The 26,779-nt window shown below is 37.2% G+C and overlaps 1 pseudogene; it reads left to right on the forward strand.

Moving 5' to 3' along the window:
• Positions 1–26,223, forward strand: part of LOC140502494 (uncharacterized protein C1orf198 pseudogene) — a 138,278-nt pseudogene extending 112,055 nt beyond the window's left edge.
• The last annotated feature ends 556 nt before the right edge of the window (positions 26,224–26,779 follow it).

Below are 26,779 nucleotides of genomic sequence, written 5' to 3' on the forward strand. Positions count from 1 at the left end.
AACCTCTGTCACACTGGACGTGGAGCAGAGCCCAGCCCAGCATTGGCTGCACAGCGCAGCTCTGGGAGGCAGACATGAGCAGGCCTTGGGGGCAGAATCCCCAGTCACAGTAGCAGCAGTTGGCAGATCCCTCAACCCACAGGTGCAAAAGGTCAGTGACAGGATTTTTTCAGCTGGCCAGGAAGGGAGAAGGGCCTTCCCATAGCCCTGGCCTGAGGCAGCAGCCCAGAGGCCACATCTGGTAGGCAGCAGCAGTTCCCACAGCATCCCCTACAACAGCAAGCATCCATTGTTGGATTGTAAAACCCCTGGGGGCACTGACCAGCCCATTCTTACTTCAGCCCTGTGTAGAGACCCTGAGGGAACTGATTGTTATCTCACACTGAATGGAGGCCCTACTCCCAAAGCTTAACTGAATCTCAGTCCCCCAGTGCTGGCTTGGAGGAACTGGAGGCCAGGTGGCTGTGGAAAGGAAACTCTCGTAAGATTCTGGGCACAAAAATCTCTTCCTGCTCCCAGACCAGTGTATGCCCTTGATTGTGCCACCTTGGAGGAACTAAGATCTTACAGATTCCCAGAGTACACCCTACTCTTGACAAAGGACCAAAAGTCAAGTAACTGATTGGGAAAATGCCAAAAAAAAAGGGGAAAAAAATAAGACTATAGAAGGTCACTGTCTTGGTGAACAGATATCTTCTCCCATCCTTTCAGATGAGGAAGAACAATGCTCACCACCAGGGAAAGACATAAAAGTCAAGGCTTCTGTATCCCAAACATCCAAAATAAATATTTAATGGGCTCAGACCATGGAAGAGCTCAAAAAGAATTTTGAAAATGAAGTAAGAGAGGTGGAGGAAAAATTGGAAAGAGAAATGAGAGAAATGCAAGAAAATCATGAAAAGTGGGTCAATACCTTGCTAAAGGAGACCCAAAAAATAAGGCTGAAGAAAATAGCACCTCGAAAACCAGGCTAACTCAATTGGCAAAAGAGGTTCAAAAAGCCAATGAAGAGAAGAATGCTTTAAAAAGAAGAATTAGCCAAATGGAAAAGGAGGTCCAAAAGCTCACTGAAGAAAACAGTTCTTTAAAAATTAGAATGGAACAGATGGAGGCTAATGACTTTATGAGAAACCAAGAAATCACAAAACAAAACCAAAAGCATGAAAAAATGGAAGATAATGTGAAACATCTCATTGGAAAAACATCTGCCCTGGAAAATAGATCCAGGAGAGACAATTTAAAAATTATGGGACTGCCTGAAAGCCATGATCAAAAAAGAGTCTAGACATCATCTTTCATGAAATTATCAAGGAAAATTACCCTGATATCCTAGAACCAGGGGGCAAAATAAATATTGAAAGAAACCACTGATCACCTCCTGAAAGAGATTCAAAAAGAGAAACTCCTAGGAACATTATAGCCAAATTCCAGAGTTCCCAGGTCAAGGAGAAAATGTTGCAAGCAGCTAGAAAGAAACAATTTGAGTATTGTGGAAATACAATCAGGCTAACACAAGATCCAGCAGCTTTAATATTAAGGGATCGAAGGGAGTGGAACATGATATTCCAGAAGTTAAAGGAACTAGGACTAAAACCAAGAATTACCTACCCAGCAAAACTGAGTATAATACTTCAGGGGGGGGAAATGGTCTTTCCATGAAATAGAGGACTTTGATGCGTTCTTGATGAAAACACCAGAACTGAAAAGAAAATTTGATTTCCAAACACAAGAATCAAGAGATGCATGAAAAGGTAAACAGGAAAGAGAAATCAAAAGGGATTTACTAAAGTTGAACTGTTTACATTCCTACATAGAAAGACAATATTTGTAACTCTTGAAACTTTTTTCAGTATCTAGGTAGTTAGTGGGATTACATACACACATACACAGAGAGAAAGAGACAGCACACGTTGAATCGAATAAGATGGGATCATATCGAAAAAAATGAAATTAAGGGGTGAGAGAGGAATATATTGGGAGGAGGAAGGAAGAAATGGAATGGGGCAAATTATCTCTCATAAAAGAGGCAAGTAAAAGACTTTTTCATGGAGGGAAAAAGGGGAGAGGTGAAAGAGAAAACATGAAGCTTACTCTCATCACATTCAACTCAAGGAAGGAATAAAATGCACACTCATTTTGGTATTAAAACCTATCTTACAATTCAGAAAAGTGGGGGAGAAGGGGATAAGCAGGGTGGGGAGAGATGATGGAAGGGAGGGCAATGGGAGGAGGGAGAAATTAGGAGTCAACACTCTTGGGGGGGGACAAGGTCAAAAGAGAGAATAGAAGCAATGGGGGGCAGAATAGGATGGAGGAAAATATAGTTAGTCTTGCACAACATAACTATTATGGAAGTCATATGCAAAGCTACACATATATAGCCTTTGTTGAATTCCTTGCCTTCCCAGTGGGGATGGGTGGGGAGGGAGGAAAGAAGAGAAGTTGGAACTCAAAGTTTTAGGAACAACTGTTGAGTATTGTTCTTGCATACAACTGGGAAGTAAGAAATACAGGTGATTGGGTATAGAAACTTATCTTGCCCTACAGGACAAAAGAGAAGATGTGGATAAGGGAAAGGTGGGATGATAGAAGGGAGGATTGATTGGTGATAGGGGTAATTAGAATGCTTGGAGTTTTGGGGTGGGGGAAAGGGAGAGATGGGGAGAAAATTTGGAACTCAACATTTTGTGGAAATGAATGTTGAAAATGTAAATAAAAAAGAGGCATAGTATCTCAAAACAAGGTTACAAAAAAAGAAAATACAAATAGAAAGTTAAGACATACTCTACTCTCAAAGATCATTCACATTCTAGTTGGGGGTGATAACATATAAAGGAGAGCTCATGTTCTGTTCATGACATGTAGAAAAGCCAAGTAGTACTTAGGTTCTGACAGGGAAATAAACAAAGCAGATGGCAATGTCCTGAGGACGTAGGGAGCCAGGGCAGGACAGATGATTTCTGATCAAGGGTATGGGTTCAAAGGTCAGAATGTAGCTATATTCTAGGAGTCAGGATCAAGCTGACAGTTGGGATCCTGGGCATAAAGAGCTCTTTTTGGAATGTGACTTGGTGGGATGAGACCCACAGATAGAATATAGCTGTTCCACAATAAGTAAAAGGACAGGGAGCAAATAGCATTGCACACTTAAAAAATATTAGGAACTGCATATTAAAAAGGAAAGATGAGGGAGATATATAGATGATGACCAATGGGGACAAAAACAAAAGTTGTGGTATTAGAGTATATTATAGACCACCTGGAAAAAAAAAAAAAACAGGTGAAGAGTGTAGAAACAAATCATAGTCACAGAAGCATGATAAAAAAAAAAATGGAAGAAATCAATTATCAGGATATCCACTGGAGCTTTCTCTTTTCCTCAAGCAGAATTTCTATCAATTTCCAGAATTAAGTTAATTATAATTTCATCCTTTAATATATGACTGAACCAGTCTGGGAAATTGATATTCTGGACCTTATTCTTACCAATGAGAAGAAAACAACTGTTAACATGGGAAGAATTAAAAAAACTGGGGAAAGGGAAAACTCTCTTCAAACCTGTAATACGGAAGTAGTAAAATGCTGAGCATATACTGACATGGATCACAGATTTTTGAACCAGAGATTTTAAAGCATTAAGAGGAAGGATAAGTGGCCTACCACATTCTAAAATTTTAGTGGAAAGTCATCTTGAGGGGAATGAAAACTCTCAAGTATAAACTTTTAGAAATGAAGATAGATATTTCCTAGCAGAAGGAAAAGGGGAATATGTCTAAAAATAAAGATGTGGATATACAGAGAATTCATCATCAGCCTTAAACTGTTAAAAACATAAAAATATTGGGAATGAAGCTAGAATAAGCTTAAAAGCGTGGCACCATCTTGTAAGAATATTGCCGGAATGTCAAAAATCAAAATGAGTGGTGTCAGCAAAGAAAGCTAAGGACAACAAACAAGTTTGGGGTTTTGTAAATCTATATTGGGTAAAAAGCATGATCACTGCTCAGAGTAGACAAGATGACAACCAAAAACAGAAAAGGAAGAATTATACAACTTGTATTTTGATTCTACTTTCTCCCTCTTAAGGAGAATAGTCTCCTAACAGGGAGCTGTAACACATGTTAGGAAACATTAAGAAAGAACCTGGCTTCTTAGCACCCATTTGAGCTGCATCACAGTGTACTGAAAAAATAGATCTTATTTTTGACTTCTGAAACTGCTCTTTGACTCGTTGTGGAAAGAAGACACTTATAGTAGAAGATTAGAGAAGGATCACTTTTTTTTTTTTTTTACAGGGAAAGGCAATGGACTCTATAATGATAAATCAGAAAGCTTGACTTTCATTATTATCACCTCTGGAATTCATTCTTAAAGGGAATTATGAAAAAAGATATGATTACCAAGAGTAAATGCCCCTTCATGAAAAATGTTGGTCGTATACAACTAGACTTGCTTTTTGACAGCGTTACTGGAATAGTAGAAAAAACAAATATTCTAGATAAGAGTATTTCGAATTCCTTTATGACACACTTACGTGTCAGGGACTGTTATGAGTGTTTGTGATACAAATGAAACATTCCATGCCTTTTCTCTAATCATATATTCTAATGGAAGAAAAGAACATCTACATACATAACTAAACTTTTAAAATGAAAAGTAATTTGTCGGGAAGGGAAACCAGCAAATGAGGTATACAGTAACGCTGGACATGAATGTCAAAGAATGTTAGCACTCTAAAGCTAGGGATTCTAAGAGGCAGTGGTGAAGAGTGAATTCTAGGCATGTGGTGGGATGGAATATTTGCACAGACATGGACAAGAGAGGCAGCATTAGATACAAAGAATGGGAATAAAATCACATATGGAAAAAGTGGTCAGGCAACTGATTATAAAGGGCTTTAATGCCAAATAAAGTAGTGTGTATATTATTCTAAAGGCCATAGGGAGATAATAGGGCTACTTGAACTTGGGAGTAACATGGTCAAAGCTAGACTTTAGGAATATCGGTTTCGCAGCTGCAATTTTGCAAACTATGTCATGCTATTCTTGTGGAAACATGGAGAAATATGGATGAGATAAAAATAATAATAGCTAACATTTATAAAGCCCTCCAAGGTTGGCAATACTTTACAAATATGTTTTCGTTTTATAGCAATTCTCACAATAATTCTATTTTTCTAGATTTATTACATATTGATTCCCTTCATGCACTCTGTGATCTAACTAAACTAGCCTTCCTTTTATGACATGTGTGACACTGCATCTTCTATCTCCAAGTCTTTGCCTGGAATATACTTATTCCTCATTCCCACATTGTATAGTCCCTAATTTCCTACAAGAATATGAAGTCTTTCTTGATGTCCCTGGATACTTCCTCACCTCTAAATTACCTTGTATTTATTTTGTGTATATTCTGTATATCCCTCTATTGAACCTAAACTCTTTGGGGTCAGGGATTGTTTTCTTTCATATCTGTACTGTCAGGCACATTATGAGTGCTTCATAAATCCTTATAGTTGATTAATTGATTTAACTTATATATGTCTTGCTTACCTTATCTATAAAATGAGGGAATTGCACCCAATGACATTTAAATTCCCTTACGGACTAAATTTATAATTTGAAGATCTTACTATAAAAATAGTCATACAAAGGGCTAATAAATTTTCTCCAATTCATAGAGTAAACATCGTAGGACTTATGGTTGTTTATCTGCTGTTTCTCACTTCTAACATATGACTGCCTCATTTCCTTTTCTATCCATATTTGACTTCAATGATACTTTTTTTTTTTGGTTTCACCTCATATAAAAGTCATCATGTGCATCTTACCTATTTCCACCCTGTTTAAAACCCAAACCAGTATGCTTCCTTATGGATTATCCATCAATTTCAGCCAGTGAGACTATTTAACTATATAGAAATATGTATTTGTTATGGTATTATGGCACAAAACATTCCCCAAAACTGAAAACACACTCTCCTGCAAGTTACAGAATTCAGGAAAAAGAGAGCACAAGCTTCTAGAGACTTATGTGGCTGTTTTGACTCTTCTCACTGCACAGCTGTTTTACAACAGTCCTCTGGCATAAGAGGAGTCTCCCCAGCCCCAGGAGGATATAAGTTCCCTTCTTGACCCTTGCTTTCTATAACTGGACTCATGTTGTATTCCGGCAGTGTAGGTATGGCTATTGATAGTTTAATTCCTTTTCTGGGTACCCACTTTATGTCTAAGGAAAGTCCTACGGACCAGTCAGAGATGTTAGGGAAATCAACCCCTTGATGAGTCTGGGTGCTGGAGAATAACATGTAAAACAATTGGAGTTACTTCAGTGCAAAGGTTTATTGCAAGTAATGGGGAAGAGGATGAATGAGAGAAAGGAAAAAGGGACCCAACATACAAGTCAGACCTACATACTAATGTAGAGACTATCTCATATAAGGGCAATACTGCTTTGGAGAGCACAGAGATATGTGTCCATTCAGGAGAAAAGGGTACTCCAATCTGGAAGGAAGTGCTGTTCTGAGAGTGAAGGTCTTATACTAAGAATTTGGTTGGTCACCTTGGAGTGGCCAAATTGTTTATTAGGGGTCGTGGCAAAATGCTATTTTTTTAAACTAATTTTTTATTAAGTACATTCTACAATGCAAACCTTTAGGTCATGAACAATATCTGTATAACTTAATCATTTCAATAAGCTCTTCAGATACAAACTTATTTCAAAGAGGTGATTGGGAAACATAATTAATTACATGTTAAAAGCAGACTATCCCAGTGCTTTGATACATTAATAAAGCAGTACTGTACAATTGCTCAGTTATGGTTAGGAAAACCAAAATCCTGACTTTACCCAAGAATTGCTACTAAGAATTCCAGAAGTCAGATTCTTGGGTGTCAAAGACAAAGTCCACTGCTATGCTTTAATAAGCATAATCAAAAAGTTGTGTGCATGTTTAAACACTATGATCTCCCAAGGACAATGAGGAATTTCCATTTTGCACATGCATAAAAAGACACTGCTCTCTCAGAAACAATTTGCCATTTTTTTTCTGGGCTGCAAGAGCATCTTTTCTTAGCTGGTTTAATATTAAAGCTATAAGATGAAAAAACTTAAAAGTAAGCCACTTTCACGAACTACTGTCAAACTTAGAAAACTGTGACCTTGAGGAAAAAAATAAGCTGGTGGTAGACAAACTATTATTTGGGATATGCAGCAGTGATAACCTCCAAAATATGATGTCGGTATTTTTTATGAATTTGTTCTACAAGTTTATACCCTCCCTTAAGTGGAAACTGTCATGATGGCCTCAAAAGCATCAGTTCTAATCTAAAACAACGGTTTCCATGCATAGATTCTATAAGCTACACCCTCCCTTAATGGGAAACTGTCATGGTGTTCTCAAGACTACCAATTCTAATTTTCTAACAGTAGCAAAAGAGTAACTTATAGCTCCAGTTCTTTTGATCTTTGAGTCCTTAGAATGTTCACCAGTAGATTTCTACTGGTATTCCTACATTTCCAAGACTTCTTTACCTCAATGTGTCTAGTTTTCTTCAGTTCCTAATGTAGACATTATCATCAGCCATTGCTATTTTGAGGACATTGCTAGGACACCAACTGTAAGTTCAAAATCATCCAACCTTTCTAAGATCCCATCAGTCTTTGGAAAGGTTGATGGGGATACAGAGGCTCTTCTTCCCCAGCTCTGACCTCCCTGAGTGATTCCCTCATAAAGGCATGGCTAGAACTATTTCCACCACCAGTCAGACCTATTTCTGTAATGCAATAATTAGAATTGGCATAACTGAGTCTCCTCAAGCAATCCTAACATGCTTTTTAGGTTCTATTTAATGACTTGAAACTCCTTATCATTCCTTAACTCCATTTACTAGACTGTTCACACTGTCTTTAATTGATTGGTTCAACACATGTGTTCTCATCTAATAAAAGGTATCAGAGTACAGGCCATCTTGACTGATGCTTTTATTTTTGTTTTGCCTTAGTAGTATTTTATTTTTCCAATTATATTTCCAGGCAATTTTTAGAATTCATTTTTATAAGATTTAGAGTTCCCAAGTTTTTCTCCCTCCCTCTCCTCTTCATAAAATGGTAGGAAATTTGATACAGGTTACGTATATGCAAATATGTAAAACATTTTTCCATATTAGAGTTGTAAAAGAAGAAACAGATTAGAAGGAGAAAAAAGACAAAAAAAAAGTAAGTGAAAAATGTACGCTTCGATTTGCATTCAGAGTACCTCAGTTCTTTCCCTGGATCTGGATAGCATTTTCCATCATGATTCCTTTGTAATTTTCTTGGATCACTGTGTTGCTGAAAAGAGCCAAATCACCGATAGTTCATCATCAAACAATGTTGCTGAAACTATATACAATGTTCATTTCCCTTTATTTTGTGGTAAGAAATAAAATGATTTCAAAAAGTCATTGTTAGACTTATGAACAACTGTAGAGTGAAGTCATCAGAACCAGCTGTAATATCAGGGGCCTCCAAGCCAATTCTAAATCTATGAATCTAGGAGTCTGACTCCTAGACTAAAATTCAAATATGCATGATGAAGTAAAATTAATTCCCTCAGTGACTGTTTACCAAAATACATCTCACTGTGTATCCTAAATCCATCACTGTCACCACTGACCTTTTTTAGCTATGTGACCTTTGACAAGCCACTTAACCATCTGAGCCTGTTTTTCTCAGTTGCAAATGGGGGTTAATGTTTGTACTATCCCACTCACAAATGCGTTTGAAGGAAAAATTGTTCTTGAGTGTGTAAGGATGGGGTTTTACTGATTATTGTACCCACTTAAAAGTAATTCTGTTAAATAAGAACACATCTTGATTCAATCCATCAGAACACTGATGAACTGTTTATACACATCTCCTTGAATCAAAGTCATTGGTTAAGAAACTGGACCTACATTAAGGAATCTGGGCAAAAATTAATGGTACTCTTTTCCTTGGGACTGAATATCTCTGGGATTCATTCATGTTTCTAAGACTTCTAAGATAGTTTGGCATCTAAAGTACTAGCTTCTCAGTCATTCCTCATTAAGGGGTTACCCAGTGGCATACCAACATGGCCACCCTAGTCAATTGTAAGTTCCCTGTCTTAGTAATTTTTGCAGACTCTCTCAAGATCTAGTACATAATTATCCTAGTAGGTACTTAATGAATATTTCCTGAATTGAGTTGAATTAAGTTGATTCTCCTCAGTTAATATGCTAAAAAAATTGGGGGGTGGGGGGGTGCTTAAATGGGCCAGTCTCTTTTCCATGTCCTATTCTTTGTTCTCCTACTCCCTAAGCATAATGTTCTATGATTTTTCCCATCAAAAGGAAGCAACTTTGCACTCCTCTTAAAGAATAGCACTCTACACAACATCCTTCCATCTACTTCCCAAGTATAACTGAAATGCTTGGTCTGCTCACAGGTTGTGTTTGTCCTTCATTTTCAAAGAGGACCATGACATCAGAGAAATGATGACATGATTTGTAGTTTTTCTTTCTCTCTTCCTTTCTCTCTCTTTCTTCCTCTTTCTCTTTCCTTCTCTTTCTTTCTATCCTTTCCTTTTCGTTCTTTCCTAAAACCTTAAACTCAATTCACTCTGAAGCTCATGGATTGGACACACTAGGTCCCTGCCCAAGCTCCACTTAATGGCTGGTTTGGGGCCCTCCTGGCTAAGAGTGAATATCAATTGTAACTGTTTCTCTTTGGAATAGCAACCCTGAGGGTCTTTTCCCTTCCAGCTTGATTTTGTTTTTGTTTTTCTAATAAAAGGGGCCATCCCTTAACTACTTCTAGAACTGGAAATTGAGGAGATGCCCATTAATTGGGGAATGACTGAACAAGTTGTGGTATATGAATGTGACAGAGTGCTATTGTGCTATAAATGATGAATAGGAGGACTTCAGAGAGGCCTAGAAGGACTTTTATGAACTGATGCTGAGTGAAATGAGCAGAACTAGGAGAACACTGTACACAATACCAGCCACAGTGTAGGAGGACCGTTTCTGATAGACTTGGCCCTTCACAGCAATGCAAGGACCTAAAAAATTCCCAAAGGGGTCTTGTGGCAAAATGCCATTCACATCCAGAGAAATAAATATGGAATTGGAACCAGAATGAAGCAGACTATTTTCTCTTGTATTATGTTTTGTTTTGGTTTGGTGTTTCTAGTAGTATCTCCCATTCATTTTAATTCTTCTATACAACATGACTTCTGTGAAAATACATTTAATAGGAATCTATATGTAGAGCTTATGTAGGATTGCATGCTATCTCAGGGAGGGAGGAGGGAAAGAGGATGAGAAAATTTAAGACTTATGGAAGTGATTGTTGAAAACTGAAAACAAATTAATTTTTAAAAAGAAGCCTGTTTACTGAATGGGCATTACCTCACTCTGAGTGCCTGAAAAGACTAAGTCCTGAAAGGACTAGGGTCTCCCATTGCATCCTGGGCTATCTCCAGTCACACTAATGAATATCTTGTCACTGAATCCAGATAACTCTGGAGGAGAAAGTGAGACTGGTGGCCTTGCACAGCCCTTCCTCACTCAAATCGAAGTCAACTGCAAGTCATGTCATTTCCCTGATGTTATGGTCCTCTTCAAAAATGAAGGACAAATACACAACAACTAAAATGCACAAATACTTCCTTCATCTCTGCTTCAAATTCCCTAAAATTTTTTTATCCTGCCTCTGCAATCAAGCTCATCACATGCTTGTTGAGTAAGACCTAGATATTTTTTTTTTACTGTAAGATTCTAATGTGTTAAGAATTAGATTCAAAATGAAACCAGAATAAGGGTGTTTGGAAGTGTTTTAAAAGTTCTAAATATTACATTTTGAACATTATCAAAACAAAGACCTTATCTCAGAAAGACATGCTTACTTTTGAATTTAAATTTTAATACATAAAATTTTGTTAATTAAAAAAAAAACTTTTGTAGGATTGCTGTTTGACCATTTTTATCCTTTGCATTGCTTCAAATAAAATTCTTAGTATTTGATTATGGGTACATGGTTAGAGTAGAGAGAGGGTAGGGCTGGCAACATATAGAATATTCATTCTACAGAAATGTAAATATTCTATAATCCAATCTCCTCATTTTGGAGCTGATGATACTGAGATACAAAGAGGATATGACTGTCAAGAAGGCACACATAGTGGCAATATAACTAGGTATTCTGTACAAAGACAACCACTGAATACCCATCTTGGACTTCTACTGCTTCTTCATCATCAGAAATTCATCCTGTTCTGTCCTGTGATAAATTCTGTTCCAGCAGAATATAATCCACATGAAATTGTAGAGGAATGAAGAAAGGAGAAAGTATTTTTTAGGTATAATTTTGAGGATGGGTTATTTGCTTAGAACAAAAAGAGTTAGAGTATTGAAAGAGGAGGCCTGGGGAACATAGTAGAAGACTATATGAAGACTAGAAAAGAGGAGTCCTGAATTCTCCTGTGTATGATAAAATCACCTAATCATTTAGGAACTTACGATCATTAGTAATTTATTTTTAGCAGTTCTTTCTGTGATGGCAAAGAATTTGAAATTGAGGGGATGCCCATCAATTGAGGAATGGTTGAACAAGTTGTGGTATATGAATGTAATGGAATACTATTGTGCTATAAGAAATGATGAACAGGCAGATTTCAGAAAAGCCTGGAAAGACTTATATGAACTGATTCTGAGTGAAGTGAGCAGAACCAGAAGAACATTGTACATAGTAATAGCAACATTGTGTTATGATTAACTGTGATAGACTTAGCTCTTCTCAGCAATACAATGATCTGAGACAATTCTAAGGCTCATGATGGAAAATGCTATCCACATCCAGAGAAAGAACTATGGAGTTTGAATGCAGATCAAAGCATACTATTTTCACTTTTTTTGTTTTGTTTCTTTTGTTTGTTTTTTTCTTTCTTGTGGTTTTTCCTTTCTTATTCTTCTTTCACAATATAACTAAAGTAGAAATGTGCTTAACATGATTGTACATATATAACCTGTATCGAATAGCATGCTATCTTGGGTAAGGGGGGATAGAAAGTGGGAGAAAAATTTGGAATTCCATATTTTCCAAAATTGATGTTGAAAACTATCTTCACATGTAAGTGGAAAAAGTACTATTAAAGATGAATAAAATAAAACAAAATGACCTAATCTCTCTGTCTTCATGTGATAAGATACAACAGGGAAGCATTATAATGTTACTCAAGCTGTTTACTAACCTCACAGAGATATTGGCATGAATGAATGACATTGCTTCAAAAAGGATGAAAATGACTTATTCCCTTTTTCCTATACATTGATAGTCTGAATAAAAATACACTAATTTCCCTGATTCCTGCACTGCAATAACCTTTATCAAGAAAAAATTCACTGGTCTTTCCTGTGAGGTATTCTTATTTCAAATCTAAATAAAGCACTGGTCTTTAACTCATTAAGCTTAATTCAGGCACCAGAGGTAAAAAAAAAAAAATTCAGAAAGACCCCACTTAACCTTGGTAATTGAATATAATTAAACCACTACCAGGTAGAGCCATTGTCATCTTTCTCATCAAACATATGATTTTCAAAGTTTTATTATAGTTTTGAAAGGCTAGTAATATTAATACTCATGCCTTGAGAACTGATTCTGCAGGAATATAATTTTGAAACTAAAATCTAAATCAATAGAAAAAGCAGGTTTTTAACCTTCCCCCTCTCTTAACTTCTCCAGTTTCATGCCAATAACTTTAACAACAATAGCAACAAAGATTTAAAATCTTATAAAAGGAACATATGGCTTGTTATCTTGGCATCTTGTATTTTGATGCCATTTTTTTTACATTACACTTGTCTTTGCCTATGGAAACTTCTTCCAGGTCGGTAAAGCTGTGGCATATTCTGCTAATTAGGAAAACAGATTCTATCTTTCAGTCTGTCCTCTAGGATTTAAACAGAGTCCTTTAGTTAGTGATTTAAAAGCAAAAGGCATATCTAGAATCACCCTGAGTGTAAAACTGAAAGCTTGGACTGAGGTTGCTAAAGTCTAGAAGAGAATCTGTGGCCTCTGGGTAAAAATTGAAATGTGTTTTGTTAAATAAGAGTCAGTTATGGACATAGAACACACTCTGTGCACAATCTGCTACTTCCATCACTTGTGATGGTTATTACTTCTCTCTTTAGTTTCTCTTCTTTCCTTCCAATCAAGAAATGACTCCCTTTGTTGTTTAAATTCCTCAAAAAGGCAGCTGCTTAGGAGGCTTACTTCCTTAGCTATTCCCCTTGCTTCCTTCATCATTTCCACTTGGAATACCATGAAGAAAGTCTATATAGATAATGTAGGCACTCCGACTTTTCCACATTTGCTTTTTCATGAATCCTATAGCCTAATTAGTTAACAAGCATTTAGTAAGCACCTATTATATATGCCATTCATTGTACCTGGCTTGTGTTACAAGTAAAAGCAAAAATACGTTCGCTATCTTGGGAAAGACAACATGCAAACAATTATGTATATACAAGAGATAGACAGGATGAATTGGAGGAAGTCATCCCTTGAGTAGCCCTGTTAGTAATTTATTAAGTTTTTCTTATTATTACAAGTCCTGTATCACCAGTTGGTAGATGGTTAGATGATAATAGCCCTACTGGTCCTGAAATTATCTCACTAAAATAATCATATACAAATCCAGATGTTAAAATTCATCTTCTTTATCCATTCTGCACTAAGCTATGCCAAAGTCACCTGATGTGTCCTCCATTGAATCCTCTCCCAAATCATGTTTGCTCTTTTCCTATACTACTTGGCAGCAAGCTCTGCTTAACTTTAAGGGAAAGAATCTTAGTGGCTATAATGCTAACCTGGACAGAAGTCTGGGAAGTGACAATACAAGCTTGCTTTCTCTTCACTGAGTTTAATGGGCAATATACTGATGGTTCACAGAAGCAGAGAAAAATAATACTTGTAGCAAAAAGATGAGAGGGCATGCTTAAGTGGAGTCAGTATAGGAGGGATTTGGGGAAACATTTGCTTTATCAGTCTAAGATAGATTCATGATAGAGCTCATGTCAAATGAAATGAAAAATTTCCTGCTTGGCATTCAAAGTCTTTTATAACATAACCCCTCTTACCTTTTCAGTGTTCTTACACTTTACTCTCTGACCCATACTCTTCCAACCAAAGTGTATCAGTAGGCATCCCGACATACATGAGGGAAGTGGGGGGGGGGTGATATCACAAGTTCTTAGATCTGCATTTATAAAAGAAAGGCAACTTTTGAGGGGTCAACAATCATTTAATTATATTCAACATACAGGGACCAAGAGACTGTCTTCCAATTGTCTGACCATTACATAAATACACACATAGCTGCCAGAGAGGGAAGAACAAACATCTAGGTTTTCAAAGCTAAGGGGCTGCTTAGCAGCTTCTCAGAGTCTCATCTGGCACATAAACCTTCTTCCAAAACTAAACCCCAAAGCAAAACCTCCCCTCTGAGTATATATACACTTTACAGAGCCAGAGGCCACAACCCCTTATGACCCAGTGCCTCATTAGCAATCAGCAAAAGGTGTGAGCCTTCATAGGAAATAAACTTTCCCTAATCAAGCCTCCCTCAATAGCCCCACCTGAAGTCTATTAATGGGTAAGGAAGATTTTTAACTCACTTTACACAAGGACAGGACTCTTTGATTTTACATAAATAAGACAGAGCATTTTCTCTAACTGTCCCTCCTTGTCTCTGCCTACTGGTTTTCCTGATTTTCTTCAAGTTCCAATTAAAATCCAGTCTTAGACGGGAAGCCTTCACTAACTACTCTTAATTCTGTCTTCCCTCTCTTTTTTAGTTCCTATTTGTCCACATGTAGCTTGTTTGTTTATATATTTTTTGCTTTTAATGGAATGTGTTTGCTGTGTATGCAATAGCTTCTTGGAACCACAGGTGAGAACTGGGTGACCCATTGGACAAGAAAGGTAGATGAGTGCCCCTGACAAGGACTCAGCAAGACCTCACACTAGAGATGCTGGCTCAAACCATCTGAGCACATGGGCAGAGTAACCAACAGGTCTCGAACCCATTGGTGAGTTTGAGGGATGTCTACATACATTGCACTACAAGATGTGTTCGTCCTCTATTGCCGAAGAAGACCATGCCATCAGAATAATAATGACCTGACTTGCATTTGATTTTGTTTTGAGTGAGGGAGGACTGTGCAGGTCACCAGCCTCACCTCTGAATCCAGTGATCAGATATTCATCAGGATGGCTGGAGACAACCCAGGATGAGGCAATTGGGGTTAAGTGACATGCCCAAGGTCACACAGTTAGTGAGTGTCAAGTGTTTGAGGTGAGATTTGAACTCAGGTCCTCCTGACTTCTACACTATTGCTCTATCCACTGCACCACCTAGCTGCCCCCAATTGAACTACAATAGGTCCCTGCCCAAGCTCCACTTAGTGTCTGTATTTTGGGTCCTCCTGGCTTAGAGTGAATGTCAATGGTAACTGTTTCTCTTTGGAACAGCAACCTTCAGGGATTTCCCCTCCCATCTTGATTTTTTTTTCTAATTAAAGGGGCAATCCCTTGATTCACTTCTTGAAGAGGCCTATTCACTGAAAGGACTTTAGCTCACTCTAAGTGACTACCTGAAAAAACCTTAGGCGAAAAGGGTCAGAGTCTCCCATTGCATCCTGGGTCATCTCCAGTCTTCCTGATGAATATCTGGTCACTGGATCCAGATGGCTCAGGAGGAGAAAGTGAGGCTGGTGATCTTGCACAGCCCTCTCTCACTCAAATAAAAGTCCACTGCAAGTCATGCCATTATTTTCCGGATGAATGGTCTTCTTCAAAAGCAAAGGACAAACACAGAAATAACCATAAGCATGTAAAAACTTCTCCCACTATAAAGGGTTGAGAATAATGTGTTCCAATAGCAATGAAGGTAAATAAAGCAGGGGCTATGAAGGGTTTAGAACTTGGTCAGACCTTCAAGATGCTGAGGTCATCCACTGTATGCTGGGCCATTTCCAGTCATCCTGACTTTTGTCTTGCCACTGGACATTGATGACTATGGAAGAGAGAGTGAGATTGATGACTGTGCAACTGCCTCATTTAAATCCAATTCAGATGCCAGTCAAAACAACACCATGATGTCATTGACCCTCTTCAGAAAGGAAGGACAAAATATATTTGCATGTTTGTTGTCTCTCCCATCAGACTGTAACCTTCCTGAGGCCACAGACTGTGCCTTTTGCCTCTTTTCGTATCCCTAGCCCTTACACAATATATGACATATATAAGTACTTAATAAATGTTTAGTAAATGACATTTTATTGAAAATGATGGAGAAAAATGTTAATTCAGATTAAACTGAAAAGTATGTCATGTATATATATTTTACGTGTCATGTGTATATATTTTACGTGTGTGTGTATGTATAAAATATACAATACACAATATGTGTGTATAAATGCTTGCTAAACATTTACCAACAGACTACTGCACTGGAGCAGAGAAAACCTTTGTCTTCTTCCCCAACTGGAACTCCCCAGGGATAATTAGAATTTTCTCTTCTCTTCTCAAACTTCCAACAATATCCACTCAGCTTTCCCTTTCAGTCCTTCCCCTTATCTACTACCTTTTTGGTAAAAATAGAAATTTTCTATCATCAATTTCCTCTTTTCTCCAAATCTATACCTCAAGTCTCCCCAACTTTATTGCTCACTTTATTTTTCGTTGATCCTATCTATGAAGAAGAGTTGACCCTCCTAACAAAGAGGATCTTTACTTTATCTTTACAATGTCTTTACTTATGCCTTTGTTTTCATTCCATCCTTTTCCTTTAATTACTCACTCCTTTGATCATCATTTATTTCTCTAATCTTTAGTCATTTCCTTTCTATTGGTTCATTTCCAGAACAGTAAGTGTATAGTACTAATAGGTCTCCCATACTTTAAAAAAACAAACCTTTCACTTAAACGTGACATGACCTTAAGATTTTATCCTGAGTCCCTCCTCTCATTCATATCCAAGTTCCTGGAAAATACTTTCAGTACTCCTTGCCTCCATTTCCATCTATCATTCACTCTTCAACGTTTTCCCATATGGCTTTCTGCCCTGCTGTCCAACTGAAATGCCTTTCTCTAAGATTAAAAAATAATATCTTAATTGCTGAATATTTTGTTTGGTTCATTTTGTAATTTTCCTTCTTGTCCTTCTCTAGGGGGTTCACATTTGGAGCACTCTTTAGTCTCTAGATTCTGATTTCTCTTTCTACCCCAACAACCTACATGAAACCCTCTTTTCTCTCTCTGTACTTTCTTAGTAACTTGATCAGCTCTTATAAGTTAAATTATCATCTCCATGAAGATGACATACAGATTTCGAGAACGAGTAGTTGTCTCTCTCCTCATCTATGGTCTTGTGTCACTGACAGAACATTAGATGTCTCCAACTGGAGAGTCAGGCTGTTTATATGCATTTATTAAGTACTTACTATGTGGCAGGCACTATGCTAAGTGTTAGATAAAAAAGAAAGGCAAATTCATGATGGAGACAATATGTCAAAAAAAATCCCTAGTATATGCAAGACATATTTAGGATAAATGGAAGGTAATCTTAGAGGGAAGGTACCAGCAGGGCAAAGGATTAAAATAGACATCTCAGATTCAATATGACTAAAATGAATTCAATATTATCACTTTTAATTTTAATTTACTATTATTCTTCCTCAATTAGGTGTGAAAACAACTTTTACAATTCTTTTTATAAAATGTTGAGCTCCAAATTCCCTCCCTCCCATTTCCCCTAATGGCTCATTGAGAAAGCAATTTGATAAAGCTTACATGTGTGCAGTCATGTAAAACATGTCCATATTAATCATGTTGTGAAAGAAAACGTAGCCCAAACAAATTAAGAAAAATAAAGAAAGCAAAAAAATCTGTTTCAATCTGATTTCTTATTCCACCAGTTCTTTATCTGGAGATTGTTATTTTATTTCTATCATAAATCCTTTGAAAATTTCTTGCACCACTGTATTGCTGAGGATAGATCAGTCAGTCACAGTTGATCATTGTACAATGTTGCAATTACTGTGTACAATGTTCTCCTGGTTCTATTCATTTCATTTTGTATCAGTTTATGTAAATTTTTCCAGGTTTTTCTGAGAGCATCCTGCTCACCATTTCTTTTTTTTTTTTAATTTATTTTCAGTTTTCAACATTCACTTCCACAAAATTTTGAAATTCAAATTTTCTCCCCATCTATCCCCTTCTCCCACCCTAGGACAACTTGTATTCTGATTATGCTTTCCTACAATCTTCACTCCCTGTTGTCACTGCCCCCATCCCCTTCCCTTCTATTTACCTGTAGAGCAAGATAGATTTCTATACCCCATTGCCTATATATTTTATTTCCTAGCTGCATGTAAAATCAATCTTGATCATTCATTTTCAAAGCTTTGAGTTCTTCATTCTCTCCCTTACCCCCCTCCCCACCCACCCTCATTGAGAAGGCAAGCAATTAAATAAAGGTTATACATATATGGTCATGGGAAAGACCTCCATAATTTGTTGTCAAAAGTCATATTGTCAAAGAATAACTGTATTTCCCTGTATCCTATCGTACCCTCCATTTATTCAATTCTCTCCTTTGACCTGTCTCTCTACCAAAGTGTTTGTTTCTGATTGCCTCTTCTCCCAATCTGCTGTCTCTTCTATTATCCCTGTACTCTTATCCTCTTTCTGTAAGATAAGAAAAACTTCCATACACATTTGAGTGTGTATGTTATTCCTTCTTGAAGCCAAATCTGATGAAAGGGAGGCTCATTTGTCCCATCTCATCTTCCTTTTCATTGTAAAAGTTCTTTCTCTCTTCTTTTATCTGAGATGATTTACTACATTTCACCTCTCCCGTTCTCTTTTTCCTAGTACATTCCTCTCAACATTCAATTTTCTTTTTTTAGATATCATTCCTTCATAATCAGTTCACCCTGTGCCTTCTCTCTCTCTCTCTCTCTCTCTCTCTCTCTCTCTCTCTCTCTCTCTCTCTCTCTCTCTCTCCTCTCTCCCCCCTCTCTCCACATACATACATACATACATACACACACACACATACACATACATACATATATTCCCTCTAGCTATCCTAATACTGAGAAAGGTCTCATGAGTCACAAATATCATCTTTCCATGTGTGAATGTAAACAGATCAACTTTAATAAGTCCCTTATACTTTCTTTTTTTTTTTTTTTTCAGTTTACCTTTTCTTGATTCTTGCATTTGAAAGTCAAATTTTCTATTCGGCTCTAATCTTTTCAACAAGAATGCTTGGAAGTCCTCTATTTCATTGAAGTTCTTTTTGTTCCCCTGAAGTATTATACCCAGTTCTACTGAGTAGGTGATTCTTTGACCTCTGGAATATCATATGCTAAGCCCTCTGATCCCTTAGTGTAGAAGCTGCTAAATCTTGTGTTATTCTGATTGTGTTTCCACAATACTCAAATTATTTCTTTCCAGCTGCTTGTAGTATCTTCTCCTTGACCTGGGAACTCTGGAATTTGACTACAATATTCCTAGGAGTTTTCCTTTTGGAATCTCTTTTAGGAGGTGAGCCATTTCTATTTTACTCTCTGATTCTGGAATATCTGGACAGTTTTCCTTGATAATTTCTTGAAAGGTGATGTCAAGGCTCTTTATTTGATCATGGCTTTGAGGTAGTCCAATAATTTTTAAATTATCTCTCTTGGATCTATTTTCTAGGTCAGTTTTTTTCCAGTGAGATACTTCACATTGTCTCCTATTTTGTCATTCTTTAGGTTTTGTTTTAAAACTTCTTGGTTTCTTATAAAGGCAATAACTTCCATTTGCTCCATTCTAATTTTAAAGCAATTATTTCCTTCAGTGAACTTTTGGGCCTCTTTTACCATTTAGCCCATTCTGCTTTTTAAAGCATTCTTCTTCTCACTGGCTTTTTTGACCTTCATTGCTATTCGGGTTAGTCTGTGGCCAAGGCCATAGCCAGGGCTGAGGCCAAGGCTAGGACTGGGGCTAGGGTCAAACCATACTCCCTTCTCAGTCAGATGAGAGACTCTTCCCACTGACCTTTAAGGTTGTCTTTGGCATTTGTGTGTTGAGAATACTGGAAACAGCAGTAACTGCCAGAAATTCAGTCATGTAAGTCTTGCTCCAGCTCTGTCCATGCACAGCATGACCCATACCAAACTGTGCTCCACTTCCAGACTAGTATATTAGATCCATCCTGTCAACCTTCCAGATTTTCTTGTTCTGGAAATTAGCTTCAATCTGTCCTTTTGTGGCTTCTGCTGCTCTAGAATTTGTTTAGAATCAAGTTTTTTGAGAGTTTTATGGGAGAGCTCTAGTGCTTCTCTACTTCTATGCTGTCATCTTGGCTGTGCCCCCTCATCATTTCTTAAAGAACAAAAATATTCCATCACAATCATATACCATAACTGATGGGCAACCCCCAAAATTTCAATTCTTTGCCACTTAAAAGAGCTACTATAAATTAAAAGAGCTACTATAAATATCTTTGTACTTATGTGTCCTTTTCCTTTTGCTTTTTTATCTCTATCGGGATATAAACCTAGTAGTATTGCTGAGTCAAATGGTATGCATGTTTTTATAACCCTTTGGGTTCAGTTTCAAACTGATCTCCAAAATTATTGAATCAGTTCCCACTCTAACAGCAGTGCATTAGTGTTTCATTTTTCTCATATCCCCTCCAACATTTGTCATTTTTCTTTTCTGTAATATTAGTCAATCTAATAGGTGTGGAATGGTCCCTCAGAATTATTTGAATTTGCATTTGTTTAATCAATAGTGATTTAAAGATCTTTTATTGAATAACTATAGATAGCTTTTATTTCTTCTAAAAACTATCTGTAGATTTTGATTATTTATCAACTATGCAGTGACTAGAATTCTTAAAAATTTGACTCAGTTCTCTATCTGAAAAATGAGGCCTTTGACAGAGAAACTTGCTGCAATTTTTTTCATAGGTATGATTACTGAGTATTTCCCTCCATCCTATATCCCCCATTTATTCTTCTCTCTCCTTTTACCCTATCCGTCCTCAAAATTGTTTTGTTTCTATTGTCTCCTTCAATAAACCCTTCCTTCTTTTATCTCTTTCTACTTTTCTGTAGGCTAAGATAGATTTCTGTACCCAACTGAGGATGTATCATATTCCCTCTATGAGCCAATTCCAGTGAGAGTAATGTTCAAGTGCTCTCCCCCTCCTCCCTATTTTTCATTCCATTGTAAAAGCTCTTTCATGCCAGACAATTTATCCTATCCTACATCTCCTTTTCCCTCCTCCCAGTGCAGTCCTCTTTCTCACCACTTTTTTAGATAATCATTCCATCATATTTACCTTGCACATACTCCTTCTAACTGCCCTAATTATGAGAAACTAGGAGATTATTTGCAATAGTCCAATTACAAGGCAATTATGACTAGAATCTATTTGCTTGAACAGAATGGGACAGATTCAATAGTTGTTGTAGAAGGTGACCTTGCCAAAATATGGAAAGTGATTATTTGAAGTAAGGGAGAGTGAGGAAAGAAGAATGACTTGAGTTTCAAATCTGGGTGGCTAGTAGGGTATTGGTAGCACCAATACAATCATGTAAGTTTGAAATAGGGATAACTTTAAATGTGATAACACTGGGGTTGGAGAGAGCCAAGTTGTAATCTCTTGTTGAACATGAGCTCCTTGAGGAAAAAGACTATATTTCTATATCTTCCATTTTATCCTTGTATCCCCAATGTCTACCATAGGCTTACATCTTATCAACCCTCGTTAAATGATTACTGGATTAGATTGAACTGTTGGAATTTCATAAGGTAGAGGGTTGATTTTTGTTGGGGGGTGGGAGACTTCCAGATCACTGTCAGAAAATGGTGAGGATTAGTTCCCTGGATCCTTCTGAGTTAGGGATTGAAGAGTTTAAGGGTTCACATAGATGTCATGGCAGCCTTTTACCTTAGTCAGTCTCCCATCTTTCAACACTAATAAGACTGCCCATTCTACCAAAATAAAATGTCCTGTATCTCTTTTGCTCTAGGCCCTCCTGCCATAGTCAATTTTTCTAGCAATTGAGCTGTATCTTATCCATGACTAGCACTAAGTAAGTGTTTGTTAACTTTAATCACTATAATGATAATATTCTGCCCACATTTCACTTCTCAGGTCCATTTCCCAGTATACTAAAGCTGAAATAATAAGGAGTTTTGTTATTTGATGGATAGGAAAGGGCTGAAGGTAAAGACCAGGATCATCATTTTGTTTGAACATTCCTCTAACTCACTATTCCGATAATAGATTTTAGTTTATTGTTCATACAGTCTGGATATCTACTCATCTAGTGTTATTATATCTGTTGCATCTTAAAATAAACAACATGAAAATTATGTTTCCTTCATCACTAATTATCATTCCTTCTAACATAGACTTTCATCTTCCTAACACTGGTATTCACCCCTGTGCTACATGTCATTGACTATTTCTTATTTCTCTACCCACAAATTACTTTCCATGTGCTTTTTAGAGAACTTGGAATCACAGACTGGAAGGAGGGTAGGCACAGATTCAAATTTCGTATCTATGATACTTCCTAGATGTATGGTCCTGGGTAAGTCACTTCAACTACCTGAGCCTAGTTTCCACATGTGTAAGAAGAGAATAACAATACCCACACCACCTACGTCAGAAGTGTCATGAGGCTCATACGAGATAAAGTACAGAAATTGTACATTTTTAACTTCATTCAATAAACATTTACTAAGCACCTACTATTTACCTAGGCACCATGCTAAGTGCTCACAAATTTTGACAACCTTTAAAACCCTATAAAAATATCAATGATCATAGAGCAAATAATATGACTTCTCTGCACTTAAATTTTCTCATTTATTCTATGAGGAGTGTAGAATAGATGCTCATGTAACTCAATAACCAGTGAACTTCTGATCTAGGTTCACTTTGATACTAAATTATATTTGCATGCATTTTTTCCTCCTTTCTTTTACCTGTGATTTCGTTGGCTAAAAGAACCCTCTGCTGTGCATATCCCATGCAGGTAATAACATTTCCAAAACTTTTGTTTTTATAAAGTTGACTGGGTTTGTTGCTGTTAGTCTCTCATTTTTGAAGAAAACTAGTAACATACTTGCATGTGACTTGGATTTAAGTGAAGCAGAGATTGGCAAAGTCATCCGTCACACTGTGTCTCTTCCAGAGTCATTGAGGTCCAGGGATAAGACAAAAGTCAGGATGACTGGCAGTGGTCCAGGATGCAGTGGATGACCTTGGAATTTTCAACATCTGACCAAGCACCCCACGGCACTTCCTTCAGCTGCCTTCATAGCTGTTGCAACAAATTGCTTTTATCTACCCATTCCACTGGGGAAATTCTTCACATGGTTAGGGTAAATATTTCCCATAACTCATCAGTGGGTTGGAAGCCTGTCAGCTACACTCAGCTCTCACCTGTGGCTCAAAGAAGCTATAGCATTTACAATAGCCAAAACCACATAAACCATTTCAGTAAATGAGCGAAACCAGGTTGGTTGATTGATTTCCTCAAGTTCAGAAATTGCATGTGTATCACAGGTAGGACTTGAATGTGAGCTTCTTTCAAACAGAAATTAATTCTGAACACAGAGCCAGGCACATACTTGGTGTTTAATAAGTATATCATTAATTGATTGACTGAATCCTGGTCATTCTGACACCAAAGCTGTCATTCTGTTTATTAGATCAGCTGCCTTTCCTCTGAGAATGTTGAGTAGGGTACTGTAGTTCATGCTGATTTATACAAAATAGCATACAAATAATCTTTTTTTTTTTTTTAATTTCAGTTCTGAATAGTGCATGATTGGCTGCCTTCTGAAATAAGAAATCATGCCCTGAAAATTAGAATGTGAAATCTTCAGAGTCTGTCACAGCAAAATAATCACTTGGTTGAAGAGCATGCCACAGGGCAAAGACCCTCTGGAATTGATGGCTTGCTCCTTATATAGTCATAATATTCTTTATGCAGATTGTTTCATTTAAAACCTTAAGTGCTTAACTTGAGATTGGCTTATTTGTTATTTTTGGTTTTTTAAAATTATTTCAATATCCTTTATACTCCATGAATGATCCCAGGGTTGTAAGTTTAAATCTGTAAATCTAAATTATTGTGCCACTATCTGTTCAGTTTTCTACCTGAGGCCAGGCATTGTATGTTGGAAATGGTATGCAAACTTCCAGACATATTTTACTTATTTGTCTCCAGATTGACTGTGAAGGGGCCAGCTGCTCTTGGGATGAAAGTGGCATTTTGTTACAGCATGAAGCATTTGCTCAGAATAAAATTCTATGCATGGAAACAATGAATATGGTGGGAGGGAAACAGATCTTGACAAGTATTTCAAATGAAGATAATTTCCCCTTAATAGGCATTAGAGTGGAGACAAAAGGATGATTTTAACACTTACCATTCTATGGAGCAAAACAATTCACGATGCCTATTTAGAAAAAAAGGCAATAAATTCTCTTAGAACAACTTTGTAAATTCCTGAGTTGAATAGCAAAAGCTATCAGAAAGATTATCAGACTCTGTGTCTAAAGAAGATGTAGACAAGAGGAAATGCAACCCAGTCACAGAAAAAGTCCTAGATGTGAATAGCAATCCTGCTAGTTCAAGTGCAGCCAAATGTCAGAGGAAATAGGCTATTATAAATAACTTTAAAAGAAATAAGGAAGAAACAAAAAATGATGGTGTTTAATTTAGTAGAAGGAATGTTTGACAAGTTTTTGGTAAATAACCCACATGATTCAGGTGCTATGTATCGTTTTTGCTAATCATTGGGAAGGGATCATGAAAAGATCAGCATGAGAGAAGAGGCTCAGAAGTGCATCCCTTACTTGCTAGGAATATAGTGGCAGTAAAATGTTTATTGAGCATTCTAGTTGAGTTCTCAAATTTCTCAAGGTTGCTTTGTAAGTGTGTACTTAAGGCTTTACAAAGATTTATATTGAAAGATTATTTATGGAATTTTTGTGTTTTTTGAAGCTAAAATGTACTTCTCAGAGATGTGCTTATCCTTTAGGTTTTCATCACTTCTCCTTGATTTGGTATCTGAATCCAGGTGTAAGATCAAATAATTTTTACCATAATAAAGCAAATGCCAGACTGAAGTAGAGGACAACTCAAAGAGGACCTCTTTCCAATGGACAAATCACCCTGTACCAAGTGAAGAATTATTCTAAAAGAACATAGCTTTGAGACAGAAGCAGAATACCTGAAAGACAAGCCTACTTCTACTCAATGAACCCCATGGTCAGGAAAATCACTCAAGACAGGATCTGCAAGAAGTAGCCGCCCAAGTGGGAGTGACTGCCCCCCAAGCAGCAGGATGAGATCATCTATGAGTGCATGGTATAACCCCACATCTAGGCCTGCTAAGCCACACTATCAGGGTCTCTGGGGATCAGACTCCCTTCCTGTTACCCCAACCTATGGGCATCTACAGGCCAGAATGTCATGTACTTTCGAGATGAGGATATAATGACAAGATGGGAAACAAGGAATCCAATGGATTTTCATATTGCTCCTTTGTCCACTCAAGAACCAAGTGGCACAACCCAGAATGAACCAAGGCAACTGTCTAAAGTGTCCAAGGGTGGTCAGGCCCCCAAATCCTCTCAGGGAAATAAAACATCAAGCATGAATGGCCTAGAGTCTATCAGAAAGGAGGAGAAATTTTATTTCTGGAAAATGAGGGCAGAGTGCTCCTGAGTGGAAGGACAAGTATCAGATTTCCAGTCACTGATACTTAGCCAGATCAAGTCCATTGTGAAAGGGGAGAAGGTTCCCCACCCTCTCTCCCCCGTCCAGGACATTATCAGTAAGAATTAGCCTCAAAGGACAGGGAGGTGGCAAAAGGGGATAGACACAGTGGTTCTTCACAAGAGAAATTTCTGTTCTGCTAACCTGAATGCTGAGAAGGAAAGGGCCAGGCCTAGCCAATCTTCTATCAGCTTGCTTGATGATGGCTTCCTCTGAGTCCATGGTGAGGCTGTTTTTATTTGGCACTAAAATGGAGGATACGGAAGATGCTTTAATCTCAGAGTCCAAGCCCAAACAGCTCAATACAAGTAATGGCATCTTAAAGACAGGATTTGATTTGCTGGACAACTGGTAAAATGAAAGAAAACCAGGAAAACATTTTTTCCCTCAAAGCGTTGTGCTGGAGAAGAGTAAAGAAAAGGACAACTTTCCCCCATCTTTCAATTTTCCTAGTTTTGTGTATTTTTTCTTAATAATTTGAAACTATTCAATATATATACACACATATGATGATCAGTAATGATAGTTTTTAATTTAGGATTTTTAAATTTTTACTTAGTATTTTAATTTTCAACAGTTTCATGAAAACCAATTTTTAACATTCACTTTTAAAACTTTGAATTTCAAATTATCTCCCTTCCTCCCTCACCAACTTTCCTACCCCCATTGAGAAGGCAAGCAATTCAAAATAGGTTATTCATGTATAGCCAATGCAAAACATTTCCATATTAGTTATTTTGTGGAAAAAAAACATACCAAACACAAACCACAGAAAACCCACAGAAAAGGAAAAATAAAGGAAGTTAAAAAATATGCTTCAGTGTATATTAAGATACAATCAGTTCTTTCTCTGAGAATGGAGAGCGTTTTCCCACATAAGTCCCTCAGAGCTGTTTTGGATCATTGTATTG

The sequence above is a fragment of the Notamacropus eugenii genome, chromosome 4 (genome assembly GCF_028372415.1).
Source record: "Notamacropus eugenii isolate mMacEug1 chromosome 4, mMacEug1.pri_v2, whole genome shotgun sequence".
NCBI classification, from domain to species: Eukaryota; Metazoa; Chordata; class Mammalia; order Diprotodontia; family Macropodidae; genus Notamacropus; species Notamacropus eugenii.